Source organism: Ischnura elegans, chromosome 12, assembly GCF_921293095.1.
Source record: "Ischnura elegans chromosome 12, ioIscEleg1.1, whole genome shotgun sequence".
NCBI classification, from domain to species: Eukaryota; Metazoa; Arthropoda; class Insecta; order Odonata; family Coenagrionidae; genus Ischnura; species Ischnura elegans.
Window position 1 is genome coordinate 91,678,522 of NC_060257.1, and position 26,585 is coordinate 91,705,106.

The following is a 26,585-nucleotide window of genomic DNA, read 5'->3' on the forward strand; positions in this document are numbered from 1 at the left end:
TCCATACCTTCTGTCTCCTCCGTATCTCAACTAGAATCTGCCTCTCCTCACCCACCATGTCCAGCACTTCGTCGTGTCTCTTTCTCTCTGTCCATTTCACCTTCTCCATTCTTCTCCACACCCTCATCTCGAACGCTCCTACTTTTCTTCTCTCGTCCTCCCTTCGTATCCATGCATTTCCACCCCTCTCCCTTTCCGCTGCTTTAGACGTTATTTCCTGCGGAATGCCTCGGAAACACCCAAGCCACACAAAGAATTCTGCATCGGTGTGTCGCAATGATCCATGTGAAATCCAATGTAATTGAATAGAGAATAATTTGGATGGCATATAAGTTTACGCTATGCTGGAGTAATTTTACCATAGAAATTATTTATTTCGTTGTCAAGTTTATTATTCCTCTTAAGGGTCGTTAAATATTCATCGTCGCATATTGTCACCCTCGGCGCTGGGAATGAATGTATTTTTCGGAACTTAGGGCCGTTTTCTAGGACGTTTCTCAAGTCCGAATCCTGACTCAAACTCAAATTGGTTGCCATAGTGATATTACGAGGCCCAAAACGAGTGCTCGAGTTCGCTCAGAGTATACTCCACATTTGATAAGTTCAGTCCCAAGTCAAATTGAGTCTGTTTTTTGAGCAACATTCACGAGTAACTAAAGCATTAATATTAAACTTATAGTTCAATTACGTACATCATGATATCTGGAATCTATCAGACACCATGGTATCTATTTCGTTTCGTATGATCATCATAGTTCCAGAGAGTAGAATTCCATCAACAATTTCAAATCTGGCTGGAAATGTACGTTATAAATTGGTATGAGGTGCTGGCCCCGATGAGGACGAGAAAGTGCAGGCTACTGGTGGCCTTAATCCTCCTTCGTAAAAAAATCTTGCATTTTTTCATTCGCCATTCCACATAGGCATTGTTTCCCCTGAAATGATTCGGAATCACTCGGCCTATGCTCTCTCTCCTCCTCCTCTTGCAATGCAACCTAAAATGTCCAACTGCTCCATTGAAAATCCACTCTCATGTTTGGAATATTTTCCCCCTCTTCCGAAGGAATATTTTCTTGGTTCACTGAAATATTATTATTATCGTAATCAATTACAATTTGGCAACTGGCCAGGTGGTAACATGTACATCCAAAAAAAGAAAACAAAACATATCCACATAGTCACATATAAACTAGACAGTGTACAAATTTAAAATATTCAATTAAAATTTCTAAAAAAAATTAAGTCACTTTTTCAGCTTTTTTTAAATGTTTTTACATTACCAGGAAAGGACTCAAATAACTCTGCAGGTAATCTGTTCCAATCTACAATTGTTTTATTGAGGTAGGAATTTTTTTTAAATTGTGCTACTTCGAGGCATGGAGCTATCGGCCACTGTCTGATGTAGCTAAGGCCCATCTCAGATGCCTTTCCTTCAACTCAAAGCAAAAAAGTCAAACCCCCCGCCCATCCCTCCCTCTTTCCCGTATCCTCCTCATCTTGCCCAACAACCCCGCCCATCATCAGGAGGAACGCGAACAAAAGACGAGCGTTTTTATGCCTTCGAAAGTTGGAAAGTTGTGAGGAGGAGCGCGGAGCGTGTCTGTTGAATCGAGGCGGTGTGGAACTCAATTACGCTGCGGCAAGACAGCAGAGCATCGCACGGCGGAGTTTTAATCGTTTTATTCGGACATGGCGCGTGACAAGGATGAGGTGGCGAACTCTAGTGGGTGCTTGCGGAACTCGAATGTGAACTCGAATAGGATTCCGGGAAGGATTGTTTTTGGAGGCTTGCAGTAATTCTCCGTTATATAGAACGCATTCTTTCGCGAAAATTCAAATGCGTGGTGAAAAACGAAATTTATTCTCGCTAATATATTTAGCAAGTAACCGAATGTGCTTTTAAGAATAGATACAAACATGTTTTGTGATAATTCATTTTTATTTATGTAAATTTCACGTTCGCCGCGTTTCATTTCAAGACTACTCCTCGATAATTACGATTCAGGAAATTACGTTCGGCCTCTAAATATGTTATTACTCACCGTGCATTTAATTCGGTATTCAAAAGTCGCCGCTGACGTCTCTGACGGGTGGTGCGAACCGAATCTCGCCGAAAAAAGGTAAAATTGGGCCTGTTTAGCGGAATGTACGCACAACATTCGTGATAATGTATTGCATAGAATTCATAATTTTCCATACCGTAAGAACGCCGATACTATTGCAAATGTTATTGGAAATAATAAATAGATCACTCTGAGTCCATTGCGGACATTCTTGAAAACCTATTGAAAAGCGAGCGATGTCTAAGCATAAATTAAGCTTCAATGGGACAAACTGGAACGTTGTCTATGTAGTTTCCTTAGTGAATGGCTTACCGTAATTATCCAGAGCATAATATGAATCTCTTCCACGAACATTCAAATGCATATATGGTTACGAGTATGCATATTTCTCTCCGCGAAGAAGCAGCTAGTAACCGGATGTGTTTTGTTCATGAATGGAATCATGTTTCACGATCCCTACATTTTTTTTGTCTATCGTTCGCATATTACGCCGCAGAATAAATAGTGTTGGAGTGTGATGGCCTAGTGCAATTATTTCCTATATAGTAAAAAAATGACGCAAAAATCTGGGTCTGTTTAGTTTTTAATATAAATTTTTGTTTGAAGTTCATCCCAAAAGTAAGTATTGATTCGTGTTAACACCACTGCAATGCTGCTGTCCTTGCTCTGCGTAATTCCGCAGGGGTCTTTGGTTTTGTGGAGGTTACGAAGTGTTATTGCAATTGAAAATATCCTTGATTCGTTTCAAGAATACTTCTATGGGGGAGCGTTCAGTCGGCCACTATTTGTATCGTCACTTACGGCGCATTTGAATGAGTTTTCAAGAGACGCCACTGGCATCGCTGACGAGCGGAGCGATCCTAATTCCAAGGAGAAGTTAGCTATTATTAGGGCTGCAAACAGAAAGGTTTGCTTGTGATGATGTTATCCATCAAATTCATAACATTTCAATACTATTCCTCTCAGTTGTAAATGACAATTGTTAAATATTAATAATAAAGGGATCAAAATAATATTTTTAAACTCTATACATTTTGATCATTTAAAAAATTATTTCCCAACATTTTGGAAAATTATGAACCATTTCAAATCTTATTTTATGAAAATATGAGAGATACCATAAATAAAAAAGTGGTCAAGTATTAAAAAATGTATTTTACAATACAAAAAATAACCAATTAAACATTTTAACAAATACTTTATTAGGCTAAAAAGCAAATAAAAAAAATCGTGTGACATGCTTTTATGTTTAGGCAGCTGTTTATTTTTATTGTTAGTTGCTATATAACAATATTGTATACATTGTTTTTTATTTTGTTCATTTCATATATTCAAGCATTAAAAAAAATATGATATAAGAACTTATATGTATGGTTTAAACAAAATATATTGTAATCTAATTAATAAAAATTGATTGGTATATGAAAAATTTAATTATAAAATTGTAACATCGAAACAAACAAACAAAACAACAATACATAAATTTATGTCACATCATTTTTCTTAATATATTGCTTAAATTTTTAATACATTTATTAAAATAATCGCTATGCTGCGGAAATGTTTGGAAACAGAATAGAATTCGCCCGTAAAGGCAACGAAATTGATCACTTAAAATCCTAAAGATAGTGCCTGAATCAGCCGCATCAGGAGTTTCATTCTCTGTCTCGTTTTTTGAACGCAAGAAATAAAAATCCTGTCGCTCATCGTCATTTTTTTCAATACGTTTACGTTTAAAAGACTTTGAGTTATGGATACATGAAAGAGAGAGAGAGAGTAATAAGTTTAATGACTGACAAAGGAATGTCAACGATGAGTCGGTCGGCCTTCTTTTGTCGACGATGATCACGTAAAGAGATCCGATGGAAAAATTAGAGAAAACAGATGTTTCTCATAATTCGCAAAATTTCGACAAAAGATAACTTTTTCAGCCGTCTCCGTTTAATTTTTACGGATAAAAGAGAAGCATTTGGCACACAAATGGCTTTATGCTGTATTCCCTTTCAATCATCGTAACTTGCTAGTATTTTGACGGAGTAAATACAATTATTTCTTTCATTTCAGAGTTAGGAAAATATCTGACAAAAAATATGTACAGCAGTGAATTACATGTCTAGAGCCTTTTGTTGTTGCGTAAATTAAAAGTTGGTTATTATTTCTTTATTTCGCCAAAATGTACGAGTGAAAATGGAAATATTTACGTACTATTTTGTCAGAGCTGATTCATTACGGAATTTTTGGGATGTTTCAACCACTTCGCATTTTATTTTTTGGAAGAATGGATAAGGTATCAACAGGTAGGTGTCCCTCAGAAAACTCATTTTCTCATAAGAAGGCTCCATTGTTCTGCCCACCTTCCTTTTCTGGATCGCTTTCTTTCCTTCATTATGGCTTCTTTTCGTAAGGCTTCGTAATATTTAGAGTCCGGAAGCCGTTTACTTGCCAGCCAGAGGTTCATACTAAGCTCCACTTGTACCGGTATTCTGGAAACTCATTTTCTTGGAGACTGTAGAGTGCTTGTCTAGCCGTATTATACAGTAAAAGATTAAAAAAAGGACGACATTATAACGGCTTTGTTTTTAAATGAATCCTTAATGGCGATGAAAATGAGAAATCTTATTTTAACTTCATTGACGACATTTATAGAAAACACAAAGAAATACCGATATTCGGTCTTCACTTCTATGTCATGGCTTACCCATTTTTTAATACGCGTCGACAATGATTGCAAAACACTTCAGAAAATATTGTGAAACATAAAATTGTGAAAAAGGAAACTGATTTTTCTGTACGGTAGGAAGTGTAAGAAGAGTCTAAGAGGATGGCATATTTTCCCTTTTTAACAAAAATTACACTTATCTACAGTAGTTTCTGTCAAAACCTCGATAAACAGGCTCCGGTTCTCATCTAATTATTTCATTCGGACATTCCTTAATTTTATTTACAGATCACGCTGATAGATTTATTACTTTGAACATTCTTATACTTAAGTACCTCGTACTGTGAGAAACAGAAGCATTATGCATATGTTACTGAAATAATTAGCAAAACAATAGCATAGAGATTATGAAGAGCGTATCTTTCAACCAGTTCTGAGCTCCATCATTCCTCATAAATATAAGAAAATTATTTTGCATATAATGCAAGTTGCAGATTTTAGAAACTCGGTGTCAATAAATTCATGTAATTTGTAAGGGTCTTTATACACCTTTGTACTGTTATCGCAATCCTTTTTGTGAATTCAAAACCAAACTTTATCTTACTTCAACAGGACAAATGATTTTTATCCCCGTTTATAATAGTGATTTTTTCAGGGTATTTTAACCTGTGCATGGACATATCCAGGGAGAATATTTCCCTTGTTGTTGTAGAAAATGTACGCAGTAACGCAGTCCTCTTCAGGGTCATTTGAAGGCTCCAGCTCATCATGCACGTCAGTTGGAAATAACGTCAGCAGCCCCCCCACAAGTCTCAGGTTCAAATACGACGTCACAACTCCGAACTATCTTGTTTCCAGGTTTTATCCACACTCGAAATCCATCTATATTCTGAGAATACCCCACAAAAACCCCACGCTGGCTCTTTGGGTCCCATTTCTTCCGACGGACTGTTGGTATGTGAATGTAACAGTTGATACCAAAAACCCGAAGTTTGTCTAAATGAAACTCTTTCCTTGTAAAGATCTCATACGGTGTTTTTCCATCCACACTGCTTGGGCCTGTTCGGTTGAGAACATAAACAGCCGTATTAACTGCTTCTGCCCACAATGTTTTAGGCAAATTCTTTGCTAATAGCATAGTGCGAGCGAGTTCAACCACAGTCCTGTTACACAATTTTACACAGTCTCTGCACAACCATTTTGCTCTGGCGTATATGGATTGCAGACACAGAAATCCACACCCATTGACTTTAACAGTTTTTCTACCTCATGATTGACAAACTCTCGACCACCATCGCATTGAAATACACGCACAGGTCGTCTGCATTGATTCCTCACGATCTGCAACACTTCTGTAATCTTCTGTGCAGTTTCTGACTTCTCCTTCAGAAAGTAGACCATGCGAAACCTCGAGTAATCGCATGTAAAGCATAGAAAGTAACGTGCTCCACCCAGAGACTCACACTCCATCGGCCCACAGATGTCAGCGTGTATCAACTCCCCAGGTTCTTTGGCTCGCTGACTTCTTGAATGAAAGCTACTCCTGTGCTGCTTACCTTGAACGCAAGCGGCACAAAAACTTTCACCTTCAGTAGCTTCGATTCCCCGTTGTTTGAGAAACTTCAGGACATGTCTTTTATTTTGATGACCAAGACGCTCATGCCAAATTTGTAGTGTGTCTTTCGATGCTACATTCATCTCTTTGGCACCCGTTACATCTAACTTCAGCACACGGATGTGGAGTCTGAATAATTGTCCATACCGGACGCCACAAGCTTTCACTACACCGTCTTTAAGAAATTCACACTTGGTTTTCGACGACTTAAAAGACAAGCCTTTATCAAGGGCGGAAACAACAGAGAACAAATTTCTCCGGGCAGTGGGTACATATAGTACATTCTCCATGCGACACGGTAGCAATTTACCGTTAACACAGGATTCAAACTTGATTGTCCCTTTACCTAGTGCATCCATTGTGGATTTGTCGCCAATATGTATTTTCAATGGCGTTGAAAACTGTTCAAAAGAAGAGAAACATTCTTTCTGGTTAGATATATGATCGGTGGCACCGGTGTCTACAACCCACATATCACCAACAGTCTCTGCATTCAAAAGTTCACTAATGAAAGTCTGATCAGCCTCATCATTACGGTCTGGCGCACTATATTTATTTTGTACCCTCTTCTGTTTCCAACTAGGACAATCCTTTTTCATGTGCCCTTGTCCACCACAACCATAGCACTTGATTTTCCTTTTATCTTTTACTTTCTCTCGTGAAGATTCCCCTTTCTTTCTACTTGAACCTGCGGCATAAGTGGAAAAATTGCTATTTCCCTGAATTTTAGATTTTACAGTCATCAGTGCTACTGCCTCTTCCTTTCTTTCAGCTCGTTTCAAACGACGTATTTCATCAGAAGTCAGCACTGCCACCAAATTTGCGAAGGTCTGATGATCTTCAGGTCTCGCCCACCATGCCTGTTTCAGACTCTCGTACTCGTCGGGCAATGTGTCCAGTAACTTAACCATCAACGATGACTCATCCGGCTTCACGTTTAACTGCTGCATTCGTAAGACTAACCCTTCAAACTTCGCGATATGAGTTACCATATCGTCGGCGAGGCTCATATTGAAGCCAAAAAATTCCGCTTGAACAGTATGAGCAGCTTGTTTAGTCTGTTGTTCGAATACAGCATGCAATTTGCACCACATGTCTCTCGCCGAGTCACACGCGACGAGAAGAGCAGCCACTTTAGATTCAATAGACCTTACCAAGACTTGGCATGCCGCTCGATCCGCCTTGTCCCAAACTCTATACGCTGCATCATAGGAAGTGCGCTCATTAGAGGATGAATTGCTTCCCACAACCTCTGGTTTTGAGACCTCTCCAGTGCAGACCTCGTATGCATTTTCAATACCTCGTAGTACATTTTTCACCGAGAATTTCCAAATTGTCCAGTTCTCACTACCGCGTAACTTCTCGATTCCATGGAGCTCCATGCTTTACACTTAACAGCAAACAGTTCGTTCACAAGTGCAACCAAGCAAATGTCCAAACGAGAACGTGGCGCGAAAACGTTATTTAATTCGCGAAAAAACACGATTGAAAGCAACGAAGACTATTTAAGCAACCAAGGAACGCAAGGAGCCACGCTCTGCTACCATGTTATGTACCTCAACACTTGTGTTATCATCTTTATAAATATTCATTCTGTATGAATAAGTGTGAACCCATCACAATATTTCGAATCGCAAATTACGCGCTGGCTGATTCAAAGGTTTCCATCACGAATATCTGTGGGCCCAGCGTAATAAAGGGCGAATGCCGATCCTTGGTTTTATTCAACAGCCGTTGTCCCATACGGAGCGCACTGAAAGAGAATATAATTTCACCGCAAAATTATGGAGCTGGACATCATTCATTCTGCTCCTGCTTTCCTTGTAGCCGCTGTTTCTGCCGATTTAACTCGGGGACGCTCGCTTTAACGTTATGAACCCGGAAAACGTAGGATCAGAGGGATTATCTACATCACCTCCGTAACTGGTGGCACAGTGCGTTCAATTTCGAATAGAAGCAGGAGCAAATTATACACTGCATTTGATCACGGAAAACATTCCCATTTATCGTGAATAGCATGAGAAATATTCATTTTTGCAATCGTTTGTGGCTTTATAGTACCTGTTTACCAATTTTTATAATCGCCGAGTTGGGATCTCTAAATAAGCATTTCCATCAAGATGAAGTAACGTCTGGAATGCCGACTAACAAAAAATATCGGGGGTGCTCAAACCGGGGATCTTGCCCCGGGAAATTTTATAAGTAGTGAGTTTTAAGTTTTTTAACCATTTTAGAAGGGTCATACGATCAACATTAAAACCGTGATAACTCGAATCTCGATACCTGGACACTCCGGGGAAAATTGACAAGTCTGAAAAAACATTTTCTCACACCCATGACGATTTTTTTGAGGGGGCTCGGGCCCCTTCAGGCCCCATGGCTCGGCGCCACTAGGTAGCGTAGTTTGTCTAGAATTTGTTTTTTTTTTTGGAGCTTATCCTAATACCCTACAACGTAGTAAACACGTAACGATAAAGAAGACTGGTTTTGTATTAAAAAATAAAGTTGGGCAAATGCTGGCCATTAAAAACTCTGGTAACCTTTTGCTCCGTGCAAGCATAACCTCAGAGACCTTTTGCGCCTATTTTTCACCTGAAATAATACAATTAAAAATAGAAATAATGCATTTAGCTGAAAAATCTTTTAAATGAATATCTAGTGATTCTAATATCAGAGAGTACTGGAGGCATCACTTGGTGGAATTTCGATAGCTTAAAACACTCGAATAGTTTAAACTTTAGGTCAATCACACACACTTTTTTATTTTCCCGTCCTAAGTTTCGACAATATTAGCTAGTCATTATCAAGATCGATATCCAGCACAATCACCAGTATAAAACCAATAAAATCTTTCTAAGAACTAAGTAATAAGAGAGAATTGATGATTTCTAGTGTAGACATTTGGGATGAAACATGCCACATCACATTTTTTCGAAAGCTCAAATAATTGATTTTCTCATTGGAATTGTGATGTTAAGTAATATCTAGAAATTTCGTTTATCCATGCTTATATCACTTTATTTTTTGATGCTTCATGATTACAATTCATTGAATCCACATACCTGACGTATTATTTTCCTTCTATACTTATAATAAAGTTTGATTGAAAGAAAATACTTCAGTGGTAATGGTGAAATTATACTAAATTTTTTGGGAATGACGCTATATTTAATTATCAAATACCAGAATTATCTCCCCTAAAATAATGGAAAAAATTGAAGTTGAGGAATGAATTCTATGGTATATTAGTGAGAAAACAATTGCTGTTGTTTTTGCCGTTGTCATAACAATGGGCCAGGTGAGATGGAGAAGAAAAATAAGAGAGAAACGGAGGTATTGTGTAAAAAAGGCGTAAAAAGATAATTACCACGAAATGCGAAGGGAAAAATAATGAGAAGAAATGAAGGCCATTCATTGTTTTCAGAGAGCGAAGATGGAATAAAAATGAAAGCTCACTTTGCCCGCCCAAACTGTTCTCTTAAATTTAAATCGCAAATTCGCGCCCCCAGGATATTTTTTTCAATGAATGTCGAAATTTTAACGGAGTTGGCCCTTTTCTGTTGCTATCTTCGACTCAATATATTCAAAGGGATCAAAGTAAACTAATGAATATATCGGAAATCATCGACTTTCGGAGAATTCCATTTTTTATATTATATAACTTCCTTCAATCAACATTTCTGTATTAATATTTTCTTTCCGTATTTACCTAATCGTGAGACCTTTAGCTCAGGTATGAAAGTAGCTCTGTGGACTTCGGAAAATGACCTTTCTTCAAATTCAGAAAGAGAGATATTTGTCTTACGTGAGGGTATTCCATCCTTTGGTTTTCCGATGTGTAGCTGAATGAAATTCCTCAAATCATGTATTTACGTGTCTTAATGAAATCTTTACGTAACTTCTTTGAGATGTAGATGAGTGATATTGACAGTGGCAGTGGCAGGCAAGCACACATAAACGTAATTAGTGTAACCGAGCGTGTGAGGCAAATTAATGACAGTAACGATGACAATATTTGCCCTAGTAACCTCAGAGGAGGTATAAACAAGGACGAGTATTATGTATGTGCAGTAACACCAAAAGCCGAGGCCAACATTGAAATGTTAACTTCCGCATGATTTTGGAAAACGTAAACAATTATCTCAGAAAACACTTAAGAATATCTTTTCTTCAAACCCTTATCCTATTTCCTCTCCTTAGTGGGCGAAATTCAATTCGCAAATCCAGTGGTCAATTGGAAGAGAGTGAATACGTTCAAACGGCCATTTGTATATATTGAAGATTGGAGTATTTTCATTAAAATTAAAACATAAAGATGGCCTCGATAAATGAAGTATTTCTGATTATAGAATTTTATGATGTTTGGCCAGCAGCTTTTGACTGAAGGCAATAAATTGTCATGTTCCGATCAAGTAATTTCTTACGGGCTCTATACATCAGCTCGTTTGCCTGTCGACGCAAGCGCTGCACAAAGGAAAAATCAAGAGAAAACCTCATAACCTTTGTCAGGGAATGAGACCATGTTTATGGCCAAAATTAAAAGAGTTTCATAGATACAATATGAAAATAAACAGGAAGAATATCTAGAGAAAGTTATGTGGAGGAGATAAAAATGAGGCCGAAATTTGCCTCAAGGGGGAGAGATTGGAGAAGGTGGAAAGATTCAGTGGATAACAGCATTACCTCGGACGGCGGAAGCATAACAGACAGCCAGCCTCGAATAGCCAAGCTAAGTCGGCGTTCATTCCAAATATTCAGCTATTTTGCTTGACGAGTATAAGACTGGAGACCAGGAAACAGTAAGTGAAAACATTTGAGTGGGCAGTTGAATTATGTGGTTCAAAAGCAGAAGGACCTTCGTAAAAAAGTGATCTGAGAAGAACAGAATCTTTGGAGACAAGGTGCTGGAGGAGGAGGCTTATGAAAAAAAGAACTAAGGGGATCACTGTACGCTAAATAATAACTCGTCGGTTTGGCCATTAAAGCTTTGAGAGAAGACAGTTTCGTGGGAAATATAATGGGAGGAAAAGTTGGTGGAAAAGTCCCCAGAGGCAAGGGGCAAGTAGGATCAAGAATGATACGGGAAATATGAGTGTCAGGGAGGTAAAAGAACTAGCGCTAAATAGGAGAAACCGAGGGCTGTATGTTTTTCAATCTTAGGATTGCAGTTCTATTACCTAGTATGTATGACAAATTTCATGGCTCGCAGCGTCTGCAGTTCCTATCAGTTATTCCACCCACGGAACACTTTTATGAGTGGAAGGAGGATGGGGTAGCTAATATATGTATAAATATGTGTGGGTTGGGGCAGTGTTCGCTAATCGTGAACGCATCTCATTTTTTTAAAGGCCCTCTTTAGAGCCCTCCCTCGGACAAGCGCGTAATTATTTTTCCGGGGCGTAAGAGAGGGGTTGAAGGCAATAGAGTCCAAGCACAGCCACGCCCGGAAGCGAACAAAAAAATAACAGCTCATCGTCATTTTTTTTATTCTTCGCCGCGTTGGGAGAGGGAAGCAGTGGAGATTCTAAAGATGAGATTTCAGGGTAGAATGAAACCGTGGCAACGCTTTGGTGTGGGCGGCAACATCGGCATCGCGGACTTTAAACATTAAGTAGAAAAGAGAACCTGAGCCAGATAAAACATATTAATTTCACGTTGCACACTATTATACTCCAGTTAATACGACTAAATATTACTAGCAGTATGAAAGCTACCATATTTACAGGGCGGAGGAAAATTGCATCATGAAATTTTAACCTTGGTTAGCTGATGCTAACAGGAACCAGAGTTATTAATGGTGTTAAGCTCGAGTAAGCACTATTTTTATACTGCATAAACTTCGAGTAAAATGCTCCGATTTGCTGCGAGTTTGCCCTGTTGCCGGATGCTGCAGACATTATGAATGGGCGGATATGAGAAAAAAACCGGTGTTAGGTTAACCGGTTTTTTGAGTGAGTAGAGTACATGAGTATAAAAACCGGATGAAAAAAACCGGTTCCTCCTATGTTCAGGTTATATAACCTAAAGAACTCCAAATTGCATATCTTCTAAAGAAAAAATTACATCCTGTTATTTCTCTCCCGCTTGCCATCGGTTATTTCAACGAGTACTCGTTGCTAAGGTTATAACCGGCCAAAAGGTTTTTCGGTTATATCAGAAATAACCTGTTGTAATGTGCTCTGTGGCCGGTAGAGGCGCAGGAAACCCTCAGCCAGTTGGCCGTGTGGCAAATAGTGCTGGTAGTTCCAACGGTTCCCGAGAGAGTGCGGGAATCAGGAACCAGATTATTTTTCTCAGGTTATTTTTCGGTTATGCAAAAAAAACCTAACACTCAGGTTAACCGGCGTGTAAAAATAACCGGTTTTTAATCGGTTAACCTAATTAAAAAACCATTTATATATAAAACCAGTTATTTTTGCCCATCCCTACCAGACACCTCGTGACTTCGAATGCTTTGCCTTCATTTGTTTTTGCCTTTGTCCAGAGCATGCGGCAACAGGGCGAACCCACGGCCAATCGGAACGCTCGGCTCAAAGTTTTTGTGATTAAGTGGTGGTGCGTTGATAATTTTGGTTCGCATCAGCTATCCAAGGTTCAAATTACATGATACAATTTTTCTCCACCCATTATAGTCCATGAAAATGAATGACGCGGAGTATGAAGAAGTAAATCTCGAAGATATTGGAGACAGTGATCTAAATTTGATCATGAAATTATCACCTTGATTCACTAAAAGAAGTAATTTCACAATTGGAAATATATATACAATCAACGCTTAAGCAGCATATTAATTTGAGTGTGATTGTAGACAGCGTTATATCGTAGACATCTTTCATATTATGAGCAGAATGACTTGTCAATTGGCTATTTTCACGTAAGATGTTACCACCATGGTGTTGTGACAGATTAACATTATCAAGGTATGAAATATTAAAAAAATTCCCTATTTATGACGTCGCCATGGTCGGTGAAAATATAATCGTACATGAACATAGCTAAGTTGTAATTTATTCCGCTAGTACTAGAAACAATATAATCGATTATTTAACCATTTAATTTTTAACAAGTCTCGCAATAAATAAAATATATATATATGCATTTTTGCAATAAAGATAGCAAGTTTTTACGGGGAATATTTTTGTTTCAAATGCCTTTCTCTTAGAAAATCAATCTAATCATATTGAATAATTTCGTATTCTTTTAATAATACTGCTTTTAAAAAGATTTAAGTAATAATTTGACAAAAATCTGCGTATTAATTATTTAAAACTTTTGGGAAAACATATGGTTATAAAATAATGTCTCCCTTTTTTCGTAAAATAACTTGCTTAGGCAAAATTATTATTTTATCGCAGTAGAAATGATATATTTTCACATCTTTACGTAGATGTTAAGACTTTAAAGCCTTGTTTATCAGAGAAGTTTGAAAATTTTTCTGGATTTACAAATTTTGGCATTGATAACAGTCTAAAGCCGAAATGGGGGAGGTGGTGGTATTTTTGCCATCTGCCCCTGGGGCATCAGAATCCTCTTCTACGTCATTTGTGAGGGGGAGAGTTGAGGCTCCCAAGCGTGGGGGGCTGTTGATTTTTTTTTCATACATTTTTTTCGAGAGGGAGGAAACCAGAAGTCCCCCTTTTGCCGCAATTAAACACTCTCCCTCGCGCGCGCAGCCAACCCTTACAATGTTTTTTTTTAATTTCCCCCTTCATCCCCGCCCAGTTCGCTTTTCGACGGCACGGCACAGGCGGTGGGAACAGGTCGAGAATAACGTGGAGTAACTGCGATACTTCGTTAATTCGATAGCCACTAACAATACTATGCTCAACCAGTTAAATCTTAACTGTATACACCGAGGATGAAGCTCGCCAGGAAAAAATATTTGCCTTTGTCGGTATTCGAACCCGGATCACCCGATCGGTGGCTGCCCTCCAGGCTTGCATTGCATGAGCAATTGGAAATCTTTCAGAGTGACATGGATAAATGGATCATATTAGAACCCCGCTTTATTTGTAGGTCTCACAGAAGTGATAAATTAAGAGAGATATATATTGCCGAATGGACGAGTACGGGAATTTGTTTTTCGGATTAGTAAGGACTGAAATAAATGCTAGGTTGAAACTTTGTTAGAGCGTTTCCTTTGTATACGTTAACGGCTACAGTTCTAACAATCCCCGCCACACGCATTTTGAGGCGGGGTAACATGTAGGTGTAGATGTAAGAAAACAATAAAGGTGCTGCACAGTTATTCGGAGTGGACTGCTGGGGGTACCGCTGAAAAGCTTTTGTCTAATAGTTGCGGTTGCAAAGGGGGCCAATAAAAGCATGAGGAAACGACCAATTGCATTGTTTTTTGACATCCTTGTATAAAAAACACCGTTAAAACCAATTTCGGATGTGTTTAATGCCTCAGCTTTCCATTTTGGTAACATTAGGCGCTTATTTAAAAGAGTTACCCTAACGCAGTTTAGCTTCTTTCTCTACACCCCCTCTCCCACTCCTCGAGGGGATTCCAGCCTCCTCCACCCCACCCCCCTCCATCCCCTCAGCCGTTCCGCTGTGAATACCTGCCCTTGTGCGCCCCAGTGCGAAAAAATAAAATGAATTATAAATTATTTTTTTGCTGCGACCGTGGATCTCTTTTTAAGCTATTTTTAATTTTTTCCTCGCGTTTTATATAAAAAAATGTAATAAATAAAAAAGAGAGGGAAGTCTCTCGCTCTTGCCGCTCGGTGGAAATTATTCAGGCGAATAATTGGCGCGAATGTCAATCCTAGCGGAAGGAATACGTTGAAATAATGGGCGAATAAAATGTTGTCCTTTCCTCCCCGCCTCCACTTCTTCACTCGACTCCACTCCTTCCCTTCCCGTCCGTGCACACATGACTTCGTGAGTGAGATGTTAGCCGTGGCTCGAGCCAGCCATCGAGCGCTTTGCCTCTCCACTGCCGTTGAGGTCGGCTTGTTTTTATCTCCGTTTTTCTCGCTTTGCTCGATTTACCCTGGCGGCGGTAGAGCGAAGCTGACCATCAAGTGCCCAAATATCGTTTTGAGTTGAAATTTTTTCGAGTAGTTGCGAATCACTTTTTTGTCGGTTATTCCCTAAAGAGCTTTTCTTCACTTACCGAAATTGAGGTTAAATATTTTTTAAACTCTATTCCTACACCTGAGCATCTCCAAATACCTTCAAACTGTTACGCGCGAACAGAGAGCGGTACGGAGCTTCTACACAGATTAAACCTTGGTCAGAAAATATTTCCATGACTTAACTTATTTGATAAAGATGGTAAACTTGACCCCAAAAATACTAGAAAACCTAAAGCATTGAACTTCCAATTTGAAAGTGCATTACATGATATGGCACTAATGAAAGGAGGATATTTTAAAGACAGCACTGCGAGTAATTAAGACATTCCATTCCCTTAGGAATCGATGGAGGAAATCTCTATTCAAGGCGATGGAATAACTAAATAGCTATAAAAAATAAAAAGTAATAAACAGGAGTAAAGAATCCGGAGAAAATACCCGCGGGAGTTCTCAGAGCGTTAGCGACACAAATCATAGAGATAATCATGAAGAAGCCATTGCTTAAGGAAGGAAAGTTACTTTTAGACTGGACAATTGCGAACGGGAAACATACATGACCCAGGTAACTATCAAACAATGTTACTAAAGTCGATTATAGGTAAGATTCTTGAACATATCGTTGTTAAGAGTATTACTACTTCACAGTACAGTCGAAAATTCCCAAATGGCTGTCGACACGGCTTTCAGAATGGCAGATAATGCGAAACACAGCTCGCGCTCTTTCTTCGTGATGTTCTCAAATCCTGGGAATGGAAGAGACGAGTTGAATCATTACTTTTAACTTTTATGGGAGTCTAATTGAAAAGTCTTCTCCTGAAAAATACTGAGAAAATAGGTGAACAAAGATTATGATCGTTCAATAGAAGCAGCCCTTGTGTTTCTCCACCTCATACTGTCTCATGTTTTATTCATTATTTTAATATTGAATTGCATTTTTATTTGATATTCTAGCTTTATTTTGATCTAGTTGATCTGTTTCATGTGCCTATTACTAGACCTGGCATAGTATAATTCAACTATGAGAGATGAAGTATCTGAAATTACTCCACAGCTCATTTTCGCGAAGTTTATGGACGACTGCGTTGCTTCTAATTTTTAAAGCTCCTTATGAGCAGCTAGGAAAATTGAGATTTTTTTATTGGCAGCAATGGTGTCGTAAAATAGTGCTTTTTTACTTGCTTGAACTAGAGGAAGGATTTGATCTCACACAAAAATAGAACGACGATAGGTCTTCGATGTTTTTTACTTCGCACCTTCCATCTTATTTCAAGCTTGTCATGAAATCCCTCCGCAGTATTTCATTCTGAAAAAAATATTTGCTTCACTTTAGAAGTAAATTCCACAATTTGACTTTTTGATATCATCCATTACTGTGTAATTGTGTATTTTTCCCTACATGTGTATTTTTTTTCGATGATTTGTGAAAAAAACTTTACCCGTTGATGCTGAATTCTCAAATGGTTGGTTATTACTGTCACCTCCTTAATGTATCATATATAAGAATCCCTTCTGATCAAGTAGGAAAGCCCAAATGGTTTATTATTTCTTTTAAACTTGCCTGCTTCAAGATTGTGGCATTGTTCGTAATTCCGTGATTAGGTTTTAGAAAATTTGGAAATATGAATGGGAGTATAATGGGTGATAATGGGTGGTTTCTCTTACAAGATACTCGATTATTTATTTTCTTATTTTCGTAGATAATTATAGCTTACATATTTTATTAGTATTAAAACAAGTTTTAGTGTTTCTTTCCCAATATCTTTACTTCTGTTTGCGATATTTGAGTACCATTAACCGTCAAATTCACCCAACAACTTAATCAACTTAATTAGAGTCTATCAATGGAACCATTAAGGTACGGACAGTTTTTGGACACTAAATACAAGTGTATATGTTTGCGCGAGAGGTTTAAATGGAGAATCATTTTGGTCTGCATTTTAAATCTCAGAATATTTTGTCAACTCAACCTTTTTCGCCCTTACTAACATTGGAATAAATAGGATTTTTCTTTCGATACATGTTAAAGTAAACACAAATTGTTAATATTGCTAGGCCCTACTACCCTCCTTACATGGAATTCCCTCTTCAATTCACAATTAAACCTAATATATTTTATTCTATGTGTAAATTTTAATATATTCCTTCCTCTCCCTCGTTTACCCAACATTCTTCCCTGTAACACTGTTTTCAACATCCCCTCCCCGCTAAGTATTCACTCCATCCATACCTTATGTCTCCTCCGTATCTCATCTAGAGCTGCCTCCCCTCACCCATCATATTTAACAATTCGTCGTTCCTCCTCCTCTCCGTCCACTTCACCTTCTCTATTCTCCTCCACACCCTCATCTCGAACGTCTCCTGTCTTATCCTCCTTCCTTAATGTCCACGTTTCCGCATCGTAAAGCGCTACACTCCAGATCATACTCTTCACTAACCTTTTCTTTAAACTCTTTCGTAATAATGCTCTCGTCAGCTCTACCCTGTTCATGAATGCCTATTTTGCTAACACAATCGTCTTCCTGATGTCCTCTCTGTTTTATCCGTTTTCGTCAAGAGTGTTAAACACGGATTTCCTCACTGAGACGCCAACCAGTGATGCCAATTCCATCCAAAGGTCTCCTTTTAATTCTCATAATAGTGCTTGGAGGTGAAACTGGCTTTTTTATGTTGTTGGTTTTTAGCTGCTGTAGCCAATTTGGCGCCACCTCTTAATCCAGCGGAACCATATCGATGTCGCCAGAACATTTTTATTGCCTTCTCCAGTGTGAGTCTAACAAATCTTCCATTTAATAGCACAATTGTATTACCGGCGTTAATCTCTCCATGGAAACGAAAAATTTGTTTATATTCTTGTTTCTCTTTCTCACCCTCCTTCAAACCAACTTCTATCAAAATAGTCACAATCAAAGACATCAAAAGCTCCCAAAGAAGATGTACCGTTCCCCTGCAACGAATTCAAAGAAAGCGGATGATGATACCTTGGCGCCTGTATTATTAGCATTATTATACGTCCATTATTGATGACCATATAAGCTGCTGATTGCATCGATCTCAAAAAGCTTTTAGGTCTTCCTCTAGGTAAAGTTCTTCCCTATTTTTACCAAAAGATGCATGTGTTATTGATCAAAACGGCACATTTTATGTGAACATTTCAAACTAATTGTCTTGATGTAACTGATCGACTATACAATTTGTTAAAATTTTGAGCTCTTCACTTCAGTATACACCTATTTATTTTCAGTAACTATCCTGTATTATTGCTGTTAATCAAATTAATTTGTATTTCTGGAGTAATTTGTTTTTATTTAAAGATTTTTCACAGTTTCGAAAGACTCCTCACTGTATGCATAAACTCTAAACTGTTATTTTCATTGGATGTACTTAAGATCGGGATTTGAGGGAATGATTTATGATAATTAGCAAAAAAAATAGTTTAAATCCCACATTTTGCCAACGCATTTTATTTTTTATTTTACAGCCCTTAAAGGTTAACATTAAGCATCAAAAGTTTTTGAACCCACTCGAAGATTTTTCATAGCTTACTCAACAAAGCAAAAAACTGCGACTAGATCTTCTTATTCCATCTAAAATTTTCTGTGAAAAACATTATTGATCTCACTGAAAGCATTACTTCGCATTACATGTGTTCAGGTTTCCAGGATGAAATCCTTAGCAATGTAAAACTTTGTCTCGCTCGTTTCTCATCATGGGCGTAATTCACTCCGCAAGCGTGCTCCTGACGTAAAAAATCAATTCCTAATGCAGTGTTTTGACCAAACTTTTAATTTACTAATATGCTAGAATTTCACCAAGTTATGCCTAATACAGTAAGTACTTTCTAACAAACATTCTTTCAAAACCAAAGGCGATAATATCAGATTTAAGTACATGCAACATTAGCATCATAAAAATCAAATAATAATTACTTTTAAGGTTCACTTGGTTATTTTATTTAGCGCGCAGTTAACGCTTTAGTAAACTGAGTTGTCCTAACGTTGAAACTATGCTCTGAAACTCGCTTCGTTCCTATTAAAATTCATAAGTAAACCTTTCAAAATGCTATTTTTTATTTTCGTTTGTTAACTAACGTGTGCCATACAGGTAGCTTTGGAATTTCTACAGGTAGTTTGTGGAATTGCTTCATCATAGAATAAAATAAAATTAATTTGTTCTATTCCACACTTTATTTTAAATAGCACGACCCGGGTTTCTGCATCTAATGCTATCATCAGGTGTAATTTATGTATTTTATTCTATAGTTTCTGTCAGAAATTACTTTTTCAGCGGGTATTCATGTGATTTAAGCACCATCGGTGAGATATTAGTCACGGACACCTAATATTTTCCAGATGACAATGCACTCACTATCTGAGGTAACTCTATCCAGTTATGCCGGAATCTTTCTTGTAGGTAGTCGAGAATCACGTGCTCGAATCAATGGAAATGGCCTCATGCCATTTTGCCTCTTTGCGCTTACATTTCACTCACTCGATCAGAGCATTTAAGTTGTGTATTGAGGACGAATCACTGAGCGATGTAATTCCATAGATAATTGGAAGAAAAAAGAATTCAAACTAATAGTCTTGAAATCACCGCTTGGGCATTTAATTTTCAGCCAAATTACACATGGCAATACTATATAGAATATGTGGTTTAAATTTCGCATAATTATATCGTGATCCAATGTGAAAGTGTTTGAAATAATATTTTACGACATTTTTGCGCTAAAAACTATTGAAAATAGGGCTACAGAGTTTTTTTTTCAGGCTGATGACATTCTAAAATAGAATACAAAATGTAATGAAACCGATCGTGCGAGGAAAAGTTTTGGAAAACATATTTGTGAAAAATTGTGATATCGTTTTAATTTTCATACGGCCATTATTGTCACTCAACTAATTGGACATAAAGACAACGTTTTTACTTTAGAAAACTGAGATCAACTCATATGACTGGAAAGAATATCAATATTTAATCAATTTATACTTTGTCGGAGTTGCTGTTGAAGTCACATTATTTAGATAAAATGGTGCTATTTCAGGCTCCTAAAATTTGAGTAAACATTAAATTAAAATATAAGGTTATAATTACCGACATTCCGTAATTAAAATGAGAAATAGTTAGTATCACATGTCATAACACATGCTTTGTAAACAAAATGCGCGAAAGGTATTTCTTGAGTCGTTCAGCGGCGAACGAATCTCATTCGTTATTGAATTTTGCCACAACTCCAGAATCGTTCGAAACAATTAAGAATGTAGATGGTTGAATAGCTAGTCACGCAATTTGGAATGGGGTATCTGGAATATACCCCACCATCATGAATATAAAAACACGAGAATTCTTTCCATTTGTGGGAAGCTAGCGTGGAGCAGTGGTGTGCATTCAGAGAAAACCTAAGCCATTTCATGTCGTCTCCGGATCCGTTCACTAAGCCAGTGGAGCGCGTTGTAAGCAGACGGCCAGTCGTAAACGCGTCTCGCTTAAAAGCCTGTTTAATAATCACGATGTATGCATGCACTCTGTGGGGGATCTGGTCACCGCCGGCTAGCAAATAGAAAAGCAATAGTGGCAAAGAGCTAGGTGGGCAAAGGCCAAGCAATCTGCGATTATAGCGAATCAGGTAATTGCTTCCTGAATCACAGATAGGGGAATGCTTCATAACATCCACATTGGAAATATATAATGCACTGGAGGTATACTATTCACAAAATAATTTTATGAATCACTGTGGGATCAATATTGATAAGTTTAAAATTTCCAGCTATATCATGATCCAGATACGTGTAATAAGGTATCCTAAAATTGATAGTGTCATAATGTCATCCCATAAATTAAATGTTTTATTAAAATAAAAGGCGAGATTAATATCTCATTAAGTATTTCTATTAAACTTTAATTTTCCATCTCCGGAATACTTCTAAATAGTTAAGTAATCAGGTACAGCTAATGTTCGCCTCACAATTCGAAGTATATCGGCAGAAAAGAATATCCCCATCATTAATGTAAACACGAGAATGCTTTCTATTTGTGGGAGGATCCGCTAGAGGGGTCCTAAGCCAAATGGAGCAGTAATTAGACGGTCACTCGAGCAGTCAGAGGGAAAGATCAGGGAGGGGAACATTCAGAGCTTTTTCCTCATTTCCGCCGCCAATAGATTCCGAATACTTTTTTGTGCTCGCCATATATTCGTGAGAATCAATTACCCTGAGTTGTGACGGAGAACGACCTCATAACGGTGGAAAAAACAAATTAAGTGGAATAATAAAAATTATCGCTTTGCTTCATTCAAAACATAAAGTATATTCCACAAAGTTCCGCCTAAATCAATCAATTTGGATGTAAGATATATACGAAATGATTCTACGAATCATAAATAGTAATAAACTGAAACTAAATAGTAATAACATAACTAGCAATAATTTTAAACTTTACCAACATCCCACGAAGTGTCCAACAGTTGAAAAGTTATAAATAAAAACAAAGTTTAATTAACAACATATGATGCAAATGTATTTTAAAGTTGTTCTTTCAATTACTTTTATCGATATTTAAAATTCTCAGAATATTTCGAAATAATTAAGCTGTCTGCTACAGCTAATGCAATACACCCTTGCAATCAGAACAAGAGCCGAATGGAATAGACTTCGCTATAATGAATGTAAAGACACGGGAATGCTTTCTATTTGTGGGAAGACTCACTAGAGGGGAGCACCGGTGCGCATTCATAGACTACCTAGGCCAAGGGGGCGACAGAACTGCGATATATCGTATAGAAAACCTCTTTCGATTCGATTTTTCCGGAGCCCCAGTGGTCCAACGGCCTACCCAACATAGAGGCGCTGGTGTAGCCTGTTTTTCTGAGCAGTAATGAACAGGGGGCTGCCATATTGAATCTCGATGTAAACAAACGTGATATTGAGGCTTATTGATAGTCATTAGTGTTAACTGCAGACTTTTTTTTATTGATTACAGTGTCCCTTACGATTTTGGAATGTGCTCGATGAAGGATACGAGTCTCAATGATCTTGGTTATTGCTAAATTGCGTGGGTATGAAATGTATTTGGTGATGAAAATGTGAGTAATTCTGTTTCCTTCATTATTCCATTTTGATTTCAACCTGTGATTAGCTAACCTTTTCTCATGTTTTCAAAATTTTATGGTGTCTTGTATTCCTTATATTTCAATGTGTTTTTCATTGTACTTGCAGTTTTTCTAGTGTTCAAACTACTCATTTATCGCTAGTGCTATGCTTTCGTTTGTTTAATGCTAATCATTTTGTTGGTTATGTATGTAATTTGCTATTTCAACTCTGTCCTTTCAACTGTTTAATTGTCATTAATTGAGCATTATTCATTAAGTGTTCTACGATGTTTACATTTCTTAAAACTTTAATCTCTTTCATTTTGAAGTAAGAACTCAATTTCTACTACATAGGTATAAAATATTCTTCACTTTTCTCGTTTTCTACTTTTGGAATACTTTCTTTCGTATAAGTGATGGATATTAACTTATAAGAACCTTTCATTCCCTGTTAAAAATTCCCCATTGAAAATACCCATTAAAATTCCTTATAGGGAATTGGCAATGGGGACTACCATTCCCTATAGGGACACCCATTCCCTATAGGGACACCCATTCCCTATAGGGACACCCATTCCCTATAGGGACACCTATTCCCTATAGGGATAGATATTCCCTATAGGGACTGTAATTCCCTACTAAAACAGAATGAATAAAAACAATTGTTCCATTGATATGAATTTAATGCTAAATTTAACATTTTTACATTGTATAACATAAATTTGTTGACAGGCTTGCTACTCTTTAACAATACAAAAGGTTAAAGAGGGCAAGATTTGGGGTAAAACTGTACAAATTATCCAATTCCAGCTATGGTTATACACATAACTTTAAAATGTATGTTGGAAATGATGAAGTAAACAATATTCCTGTTAATACAAAGGTAGTATTGGATTTGACGGCCGCGTATAATCTTATAAACAAAGGATATTAATTGTATGTTGATAATTGGTATAATTTGCCAGATTTGTTTCACAAGTTACACACCTTAGGAACTAATGTACTGTACTTTGTGATCTAAATGCAAAAATATGCCTAAAGATAGAGACGAATTAAAACTCCAAAAAGGTGAAGCCATATCATATTGCAGTAATAACATTACTGCAAATGAAAGGACAAGAAGGATATGTTACAATAATGAACACCAGGCATTCCTTGGAGTGTACAGATACCAAAAAAGTAAAGGTAAAAGGATGGCAAAACGTGTAGTGTGCTTGGAGAAAAAGATAAGAAGAGAATCCACATGGTAGTATGATGTGTGCAAAAAGCCACTATGTTTGGAACATTTCAAGCCCTGAAGAATTATCTCCAATTATGTAAAGTATTTAATTTAATTTTGAATGCTTTTATTTTTGCACACAGTAAACCATATAGTTGGTAGCATATACTTCAAGCAAATGAAAGAGCAAGTAACTATTAACAAAATATCAAAATTTGGACCGAATTGGTTAACAAATACCACTTCAAATGTCTCATACAAACCAATATTATAATTGTGTTCAAATTCTTTCAAAGTTCGTGGTGTTTGGGGTCGATCAGGGGATTGATGTGAATGGTATGCGAGTATTACAAAGGCTGACAGGGAATGAACAATCAATATCTTAGCTGGTAGCATTTGCATCCATCATCAGTCTGGATAGACATGTGAAGTATTATTTGCTACTTTTCAGTAGCTTCTTCCTTTGGTATTTAACCATGTCACAACTTTTGGTGGCAAATGCCTTTGTGATAACTTGCTTTAGTCTAGTTGGTATATCCCTTTTCAGGTTGTCATCCTGACTCCAGACTCTCTCCATTGTCCCTGCAATTAAATATAGAATATTAGTAATAAAAACAAGGTTATATCATTTGCTATGAACCTATCCTGCAGGAAATCTACCTATTTATTACATTTACACATGGCATCTTGCAAGCATATTTATGCACTCCCACTCTAACGCATTCATATTTATGTGCATGCATCAACGTGGCGAACAAAATGCTAGGCTCAACTTCCTAACAAGTATCTATTCTGTGCTCAACAAACAGGTTATTTTTCTATAAATATTTATGTATACCCGTTAACTGCGTAAGGAACACCGGGGTAAGTGGAACCCCTAACATAAATAGTTGACATTTCAATAGAATTGAATTGACATTCAATTTTAGTAACATTCTATAGCAATTGATAACAATATAACTCTTTAAGACTTTCATTGCAATTTAGGCATTTGTGAAAAATGTACTCAAGTACAAATCAATACCTAAATGATAATGATCGGAGAGATTTAAATTGCGATGGCAATGTTTTGAACAGCTTATTAATTACTATAATTCTTCGACATAATATCTTCCCGATGGTTATTCATTTTTCAAGAAAATACCCTTCGTATACGAGCTAATTGTGATTGATAATTTAATGCCATAACGAACTGGATGCCATAATGGACTGCTAACAAAGTGGATTCTTCTGCGAGAACCCTGATATTTCAACTTAATCGGTCTTAATGGATTGTATTTTTACTATGGCCGAGAAAGGAAAGATCATGCTAAATTGTAATTACACTGTGAACATAGTAATTAATAATCTTAAATACTTATTGAAATGAAATTAGCGGTCCATTAATCGTATCAATACATACAAATGTTCGGTGATTTACTAACGAATAGAAAAAATGTTTCATTTACGTACATGGTCAGCTCAGCGGAGATGTGTTGATGCCTTTTTGCCAGTCTTCACTGCGAAACACGGATTATTTTCCTCTTCCATTGCGTACTTCAACGTAAATTTGCTTGTAAAAGAGGATTCTACAGCACAACTAAATTCGCAAAGTCACAAAACGGTCACAAAATACAGTAACTACGAATGTAAACAATTCATTTGCAATGGCTCTTGGGTCACTGGTATGCAAGATGGCCGCCGGTCGTTGTGGCGCTAGTTTCCAAATACGATATTTAATCCGTTATATTAAAAAATAATTTCGTAATATAATGGGCAAAATATGTAACTAAGGTATTTTAAACGCCAAATATATATTTCCCATAGTTACTAAAAATTGTGAAAATACTTGGCATTCCCCATTGAAATAACATGAGAGATTTTCATTCCCCATTGAAAACCCATAAGAGATATTCATTCCCCATTGAGTACCCATAGGGACAATATATTCCCCATTGAGTACCCATAGGGACAATATATTCCCCATTGAAATTTAATGGGGAATATCATTCCCTATAGGTTTTTTCAATGGGGACTAATGGGTAATTTTTAACAGGGTTTTAAGACTCCTCTGCCAAAATATGTTGTATATCTTAATGGGTACTCATCGCATGAACAACTTCCTACGAAATAATGTCCTCCTTTCATAATTAAATAATTATCTTCCATGAAATGATATCCAAACTTGCATGCTTATTTCTAGTGAAGTATTGTTATGGTCTATGGTTTCAGGATTAGCATTATTTTCCCTGTACCAGAGCTATTGCAAGATACATCTACCTCAAGGAAAATTGGGTCACCCTCTTTGTCTGTGGAGTGTTTACTTAAGTAATGGAATCTTTCTCCTATTACGCAAAGGCTGCTCATCTCATGTTGTCATTGATATTTGTTGCTTGTGCATCTCATGTGATTGTAGAATGGTTAACTTCGTCAGATGTCATCTCTAGTATGTCATATTGAAATTGTTATTGTTGTATTTCTTTTGTCAGTTATTGTATCAATAAATACTAATGTCCACTGAAGTAAGTTTCCGAGATCATTATTCTTACCAACCACCAGATCGCCAGTTGACTTTGTACATTCCTTGTTTTAATGCTACATTGCTACATTAATCTTGTATTATGGTTACTGCTTTAGTAACCTGGGGAAGTTCTTCAGGAATATTTTCCTACATTCACTGCTTTTAAGTTTCTCGCAATTGCAGTATCATTATTAGGCCTGAATAGCACGCTCTAGCGTGACGCGTAAAAAAATTGAAACACGCGCCGAGATGTGCATTCAAACTTCGCGGCAGCATTTGACCACTGGCATAGATGGCACTGATGTATCAAAACCTATACGCATTATCCTTATGGGTATGTCGCCCCCTTGCCTAGGCCA

At 37.3% G+C, this 26,585-nt stretch overlaps 1 protein-coding gene and 1 long non-coding RNA gene across 2 annotated transcripts in view; one reads left to right on the forward strand and one right to left on the reverse strand.

Annotated features, from left to right (window-relative positions):
• The window catches only part of LOC124168749, a 504,822-nt gene that overhangs the window by 183,457 nt on the left and 294,780 nt on the right, over positions 1–26,585 (forward strand). The gene's annotated exons all lie outside the window — the stretch shown is intronic.
• LOC124169259 lies at positions 24,001–25,464 on the reverse strand. Its single transcript, XR_006867067.1, has 2 exons — positions 25,179–25,464; positions 24,001–24,308 (listed from the first exon to the last, which is right to left on the reverse strand). It is a non-coding gene; the product is annotated as an uncharacterized LOC124169259 (long non-coding RNA).